The 8367-nt window shown below is 44.7% G+C and overlaps 1 pseudogene; it reads right to left on the reverse strand.

The window, feature by feature from the left end:
- The window catches only part of LOC112069198 (glutamate receptor 3-like), a 64728-nt pseudogene extending 58420 nt beyond the window's left edge, over positions 1–6308 (reverse strand).
- Positions 6309–8367: the final 2059 nt, after the last annotated feature.

Raw genomic sequence — 8367 nt, forward strand, 5'->3', positions numbered from 1 at the left:
CAGTGGGATGGGGGTGTTGGTAGGCTGGGAGTGGGTTAGCTCACAGTGGGATGGGGGTGTTGGTAGACTGGGAGTGGGTTAGCTCACAGTGGGATGGGGGTGTTGGTAGGCTGGGAGTGGGTTAGCTCACAGTGGGATGGGGTGTTGTTAGGCTGGGAGTGGGTTAGCTCACAGTGGGATGGAGGTGTTTGGTAGGCTGGGAGTGGGTTAGCTCACAGTGGGAAGGGGGTATTGGTAGCCTGGGAGTGGGTTACTCACAGTGGATGGAGTGGGTTAGCTCACAGTGGGATGGGGGTGTTGGTAGGCTGGGAGTGGGTTAGCTCACAGTGGGAAGGGGGTATTGGAGCCTGGGAGTGGTTAGCTCACAGTGGGATGGGAGTGGTTAGCTCACAGTGGGATGGGGGTGTTGGTAGGCTGGGAGTGGGTTAGCTCACAGTGGGATGGGGTGGAGGTAGGCTGGGAGTGGGTTAGCTCACATGGGATGGGGGTGTTGGTAGGATGGGAGTGGGTTAGCTCACAGTGGGATGGGGTGGAGGTAGGCGGGAGTGGGTTAGCTCACAGTGGGAGGGGGTGTTGGTAGGCTGGGAGTGGGTTAGCTCACAGTGGGATGGGGTGTTGGTAGGCTGGAGTGGGTTAGCTCACAGTGGGATGAGGGTGTTGGTAGGCTGGGAGTGGGTTAGCTCACAGTGGGATGGGGGTGTTGGTAGGCTGGGAGTGGGTTAGCTCACAGTGGGATGGGGTGGGAGGTAGGCTGGGAATGGGTTAGCTCACAGTGGGATGAGGGTGGAGGTAGGCTGGGAGTGGGTTAGCTCACAGTGGGATGGGGTGTGGTAGGCTGGGAGTGGGTTAGCTCACAGTGGGATGGGGTGGTTGGTAGGCTGGGAGGTTAGCTCACAGTGGGATGAGGGTGGAGGTAGGCTGGGAGTGGGTTAGCTCACAGTGGGATGGGTGTTTGGTAGGCTGGGAGTGGGTTAGCTCACAGTGGAGAGAGGTGGAGGTAGGCTGGGAGTGGGTTAGCTCACAGTGGATGGGGTGTTGGTAGGCTGGGAGTGGGTTAGCTCACAGTGGGATGGGCGTGTTGGTGTTGGTAGGCTGGGAGTGGGTTAGCTCACAGTGGGATGGGGGTGTTGGTAGGCTGGGAGTGGGTTAGCTCACAGTGGGATGAGGGTGGAGGTTCATAAAGTAAATGGCCGTGACCTGGAGAGGGAAGTGACTACATTGATATTTCAACATAATCATCAACAAGCACATTGCACCAATCAATGAGCAAAGGGGGAAGCCTTTGGTAATAGTCATTGCAACAACAAAAAAACTAAAAGAAAAAAGGGAGCCATTTTCATTATAATCCCAAAATGCAAATAAAAAATGTATCTTGTAAGTAAAATAAATAAATATTTAAAAGACGAACACCGCCAGCAGAGCGGAGCGTGCTTTTAACCCCACCATTTTCAAACACTGGAGGTGGTACAGCTTGTTGTTATGGTTTCATCATTACCCAACAAAAGAAGAGCTGCTGCTCACACAGAGCGGACGACGCCATTAGAGACAACACATAATTAGAGGGATGCAAGTGGAGAAGCAATGGCTTGTTTGTTCTGTGCTGAACATATATCCTCTTCACCCTTGCATGATTGTAAATGCCCCCCCTGAGTTAACAGAATGTTTATCTACTGATGCTGTTATCCATTCTGAAACCTTTAAATGCTTCCTTTTTAGAGAGAGAGAGAGAGAGAGAGAGAGAGCGAGAAAGAGCAAGAGAGAGAAGCGAGAGAGACCTTTCAGAATATAGATTGAAGGTAATTGTGTAGGAAGGAATACTTATCCCTGAACTCTTAGGACCTTCATCACTTTTCAAATGTTTTCCTTTTCAAGAGTGTTTCTTTACTATTCAGAGGTTGTTTATAGGACAAGATCGTTACGATAGATGGCAAAGTCTCGAGGTTTTGCTTGCCTGAGGTAGAGTATCGCATGATAAGCTGTAGATCTACCTGGAGAGTTTTCATCTGTATTTTTCGTAGCMGTCTACATACCACCACAGACTGAGGCTGGCACTAAYARCACACTCAATGAGCTGTATTCCACCATAAGCAAACAGGAAAYCGCTCACACAGAGGCGGCGCTCCTAGTGGCRGGGGACTTTAATGCAGGGAAACTTAAATCGGTCTTACCAAATTTCTATCAGCATGTTAAATGTGCAACCAGAGGGAAAATAACTCTGGACCACATTTACTCCACACACAGATATGCATACAAAGCTCTCCCTCGCCCTCCATTTGGTAAATCTGACCATAAATCTATCCTCCTGATTCCTGCTTACAAGCTAAAATTAAAGCAGGAAGCACCAGTGACTCGATCAATAAAAAAGTGATCAGATGAAGCAGATGCTAAACTACAGGACTGTTTTGCTAGCACAGACTGGAATATGTTCCGGGATTTCTCCGATGGCATTGAGAAGTACACCACATCAGTCATTGGCTTCATCAATAAGTGCATTGATGACGTCGCCCCCACAATGACCGTACGTACAAACCCCAAACAGAAGCCATGGCTTACAGGCAACATCCGCACTGAGCTAAAGGCTAGAGCTGCGGCTTTCAAGGAGAGGGACTCTTTTTTTTAACCTTTATTTAACTAAGCAAGTCAGTTAAGAACAAATTCTTACTTTCAATGATGGCCTAGGAACAGTGGGTTAACTGCCTTGTTCAGGGGAAGTTAACCCGGAAGCTTATAATAAATCCCGCTATACCCTCCGACCCTCCGAATGTTATTTTGCTGTTGCTCTTTAATCACTTGTTACTTTTATTTCTTATTCTTATTTGAACTGCATTGTTGTTTAGGGGCTCGTAAGTAAGCATTTCACTGTAWGSTCTACACTTGTTGTATTCGACGCATGTGACTAATACAATTTGATTTGATTTGATATTTACAGCCCCCTAAATATTTTTGCATTCAGGGAGGGAAAGTAAAATATAAAATAATGAGCAAATATGGTAAAATAGTAGTGTGAAAGGAATAATTCCCATTGCAGTCAACACTGCTGCCAGGAAATCGAAGCAAAACTCTCTCCTTCCTGCCAAAACAACCCACTGGAAGCTATACACAGAACCAGCCCTCAGAGGAACAAAACAAAATGGATTCAATATATATACATATATATATTTAACATAGAACCAGCCCTCAGAGGAACAAAACAAAATATATTCAATAAATATATATTCAACACAGAACCAGCCCTCAGAAGAACAAAAGAAAATAGATTTAAAAAAWAATAATATATATATATATACAGTGCATTCGGAAAGTATTCAGACCGCTTGACTTTTTCCACATGTTGTTATGTTGCAGCTCTTAGGTTCTAAATGAACATATTAAAACTCCTGGATGCTTAACAAAGCTCAAACCAATTTTATTCAACCCACTGGGTCAATACAGCTTCAGAAGACAAAAATATATATTCACACAAGCACTGATATTTAACCCTTTCTCCTATGCATCTCTGTCGCTAGACAGAACCTTAGTGATATCTGTTCTTCCTCACTGACCTCTAACCTGACCTCTGCCCCAAAGTGCTCACTCCTCCCCAACTCACGGCTGTCATATAGACTCGTAACAGACTGTGTCTTGTTTCGTCCCATAGGATCCCTGATGGCAAACAATGATATATCCGGACAGGATGTAAACGTTACACGTTCCTCTCTCTCCCTCAGTGACATGAACAAGTATATTTCATACATTCAGAACCCAACACAGTCTTATTCTAAAATGGATACAATTGTTTTTTCCCCCTCATCACAATACCCCAGAATGACAAAGCAAAAACAGGTTTTTAGAAATGTTTGCAAAAATAAATAAAAAATGAAATATTACATTTACGTAAGTATTCAGACCCTTTACTCAGTACTTTGTTGAAGCACCTTTGGCAGCGATTACAGCCTCAAGTCTTCTTGGGAATGACGCTACAAGCTTGGCACACTTGTATTTGAGGAGTTTCTCCCATTCTTCTCTACAGAACCTCTCGACCTGTCAGGTTGGATGGGGAGCATTGCTACACAGCTATTTTCAGGTCTCTCCAGAGATGTTTGATCAGGTTCAAGTCCTGGCTCTAGCTGGGCCACTCAAGGACATTCAGAGACTTGTCCCGAAGCCACTCCTGTGTTGTTTTGGCTGTGTGCTTAGGCTTGTTGTCCTGTTGGAAGGTGAACCTTCGCCCCAGTCTGAGGTCTGACTACTCTGGATCAGGTTTTCATCAAGGATCTCTCTGTACTTTGCTCCAGTCATCTTTCCCTTGATCCTGACTAATCTCCCAGTCCCGGCCGCTGAAAAACATTCCCACAGCATGATGCTGCCACCACCATGCTTCACCATAGGGATGGTGTTAGGATTCCTCCAGACGTGACATTTGGCATTCAGGCCAAAGAGTTCAGTCTTGGTTTCATCAGACCAGAAAATCTTGTTTCTCATGATCTGAGAGTCCTTTAGGTTCCTTTTGGRAAACTCCAAGCYGGCTGTCATGTGCCTTTTACTGAGGAGTGGCTTCCATCTGGCCACTCTACCATAAAGGCCTGATTGGTGGAGTGCTGCAGAGATGGTTGTCTTTCTGGAATGTTCTCCAATCTCCACAGCGGAACTCTGGAGCTTTGTCAGAGTGACCATCGGGTTCTTGGTCACCTCCCTGACCAAGGCCCTTCCTCCTGATTGCTCAGTTTGGCCTGGCGACCAGCTCTAGGAAGAGTCTTGGTGGTTCCAAACTTCTTCCATTTAAGAATGATGGAGGCCACTGTGTTCTTGCTGACCTGCAATGCTGCAGAAATGTTTTGGTACCCTTCCCCAGATCTGTGCCTCAACACAATCCTGTCTCGGAGCTCTACTGACAATTCCTTAGACCTCATGACTTGGTTTTTGCTATGACATGCCCTGTCAACTGTGGGACCTTATATAGACAGGAGTGTGCCTTTCCAAATAATGCCCAATCAAATGAATTTATCACAGGTGGACTCCAATTAAGTTGTAGAAACATCTCAAGGATGATCAATGGAAACAGTATACCCCTGAGCTAAATTTGGAGTCTCATAGCAAAGGGTCTGAATACTTATATAAGGTAATTCATTTATTTATTTATTTTAAACAAAAAAACAATTTTCGTTCTGTCATTATGGGGTATTTGTGTGTAGATCGATGTGGAAACACATTTATTTAATTAATTTTAGAAGAAGACTAACATAACAAAATATGGAAAAAGTCAAGGGGTCTGAATACTTTCCGAAAGCTCTGCAAATATTATCGTTCTTATCCTCTCTCAAATGTGCTGTATTTTGCTTTGTCCTTGAGAAGCCATTGCAGTATCATTAACACCATCATCATCATCATCATTTCCCCCTCCTATCCCAGATTGTCATTGAACCATTTACTTGATGAGGACAGACAAGACAGGTTCTACTTACGTACGGATGGCGGATGTTGGTTTGTATGTGTTGTATTGTTTTCTATTAGATGGAGTCAACTCAACCCTTTACCCACTTACTCATATATTATATAATACCAATATTGTGATGTCACTGCTACGACAGCCACTGAAGTATGAGAATTCTAAATGCTTTGTCACCCACACGGATACAGTTGAAACACTCTCTTCTCCTTACAGAGGGATCGACTGTTTCAACGTGTAGTGAGTGGATGCAAGGCAAACACAAAAAAGATGTGGTTCTGCCCAGCCCAGGACAGACTGATCAACCGGTTAGCATCAACACCGCCGCTCACGGCCCTGACTGGCAGAATACGTGTGGTGAACACATTTCAAAGTTGCCATGGAAAGTGTACCATAATAGTAGTGACCACAATCGTTCGGTTTTCCACAGAAGAAGACTCGTTGGCGACCACCTGGTTTCTAACACATTTACTAATCGCTGGTACTCGTTCCAGTAGCCAATCTGAAACAGAGAAAAACAAGGTTAGCAGAGCAACCATAGAATTAGATTGAATTCTATTATTTACATTCTATTTCTGTTAGCAACATACCCTTGTCCGACCGCCCACCCCACCCCCTTCTCCCCCCACTATCAGTGTATAAACAGTCAAGTAGGAACATTTCAGAAACACATTATAATGCTTATATGTGCTTATAGCAGGAAAAGCACAAACCTATTCACTTTAGGAAGTGTTTAATTTACCCACTAATAAAATCAGCCTTATAGATTACTGGAGGTGAAGCCTAAATCTACTGTCATTCCTTATAGATTACTAGAGGTGAAGCCTAAATCTGCTGTCATTCCTTATAGATTCCTAGAGGTGAAGCCTAAATCTACTGCCATTCCTTATAGATTACTAGAGGTGAAGCCTAAATCTACTGTCATTCCTTATAGATTCCTAGAGGTGAAGCCTAAATCTACTGTCATTCCTTATAGATTACTAGAGGTGAAGCCTAAATCTACTGTCATTCCTTATAGATTACTAGAGGTAAAGCCTAAATCTACTGTCATTCCTTATAGATTACTGGAGGTGAAGCCTAAATCTGTCATTCCTTATAGATTACTAGAGGTGAAGCCTAAATCTACTGTCATTCCTTATAGATTACTAGAGGTAAAGCCTAAATCTACTGTCATTCCTTATAGATTACTAGAAGTGAAGCCTAAATCTGTCATTCCTTATAGATTACTAGAGGTGAAGCCTAAATCTACTGCATTCCTTATAGATTACTAGAGGTGAAGCCTAAATCTACCNATACTCGGCCTTGTCTCAGGATTGTAAGTTGTGGTGTGAGGATTTCCTCTAGTGGTGCGGGGGCTGTGCTTTGGCAAAGTGGGTGGGTTATATCCTCCTATTTGGCCCTGTCCGGGGGTTTCTTCGGATGGGGCCACAGTGTCTCCTGACCGCTCCTGTCTCAGCCTCCAGTATTTATGCTGGCAGTAGTTTGTGTCGGGGGGCTAGGGTCAGTGGTTACCTGGAGTACTTCTCCTGTCTTATCCAGTGTCCTGTGTGAATTTAAGTATGCTCTCTCTAATTCTCTCGTTCTCTCTTTCTCTCTGAGAACCTGAGTCCTAGGACCATACGTCAGGACTAACCGGGCATGATGACACCTTGCTGTCCCCAGTCCGCCTGGCCTTGCTGCTATTCCAGTTTCAACTGTTCTGCCTGTGGTTACGGAACCCCTACCTGTCCCAGACCTGCTGTTTTCAACTCTTAATGATCGGCTATGAAAAAAGCCAACTGAGATTTATTCCTGATTATTATTTGACCATGCTTGTCATTTATGAACATTTTGAAAATCTTGGCTCCTCTAATTTTCTCCTTCTCTCTTTCTTTCTCTCGGAGGACCTGAGCCCTAGGACCATACGTCGGGACTACCGGCCGTGGTGACTCCTTGCTGTCCCCAGTCCGCCTGGCCTTGCTGCTATTCCAGTTTCAAACTGTTCTGCCTGCGGTTATTGGAACCCCTACCTGTCCAGACCTGCTGTTTTCAAACTCTTAATGATCGGCTATGAAAAGCCAACTGAGATTTATTCCTGATTATTTATTTGACCCTGCTTGTCATTTATGGAAATTTTGAAAATCTTGGCTCTCTCTAATTTTCTCCTTCTCTCTTTCTTTCTCTCGGAGGACCTGGGCCCTAGGACCATGCGTCGGGACTGCCGCCCGTGGTGACTCCTTGCTGTCCCCAGTCCGCCTGGCCTTGCTGCTATTCCAGTTTCAGCTTGTTCTGCCTGCGGTTATGGAACGCCACCTGTCCCAGACCTGTTGTTTTCAACTCTTGATGATCGGCTATGAAAGCCAACTGAAAATATATTCATGATTATTATTTGACCATGCTTGTCACTTAGTGAACATTTTTGAACATCTTGGCCATAGTTCTGTTATAATCTCCACCCGGCACAGCCAGAAGAGGACTGGCCACCCCTCATAGCCTGGTTCCTCTCTAGGTTTCTTCCTAGGTTTTGGCCTTTCTAGGGAGTTTTTCCTAGCCACCGTGCTTCTACACCTGCATTACTAGCTGTTTTGGGGTTTTAGGCTGGTGTCTGTACAGCACTTCGAGATATTAGCTGATGTACAAAGGGCTATATAAAATAAAATTGATTGATTGATTGATACAGCACAGTTCTTACATGTTGAACAACTTGTATTCATCATCTCCACTTGTTCTTCATCATGTCCATCTGCAGGTATCTCACTCACAGTCCTGGTTGTGTACTTCTCCACTGCTGTGTTTTAGTCTCTCCCATTGACCGGCAAAACTAGTCAACTCACACTGCAAAGTGCTGACATCTGCTCGGCTGTCAAACTCAAGCAAGAGATTTGCAAGTGATGTCTGGGGCAATCCATTATATTGTATCTCTGAGACCTGCTGGGGTCCAGATGAGTAAAGTCTGTGTACAA

The sequence above is a fragment of the Salvelinus sp. IW2-2015 genome, unplaced genomic scaffold (assembly GCF_002910315.2).
Source record: "Salvelinus sp. IW2-2015 unplaced genomic scaffold, ASM291031v2 Un_scaffold930, whole genome shotgun sequence".
NCBI lineage: Eukaryota > Metazoa > Chordata > Actinopteri > Salmoniformes > Salmonidae > Salvelinus > Salvelinus sp. IW2-2015.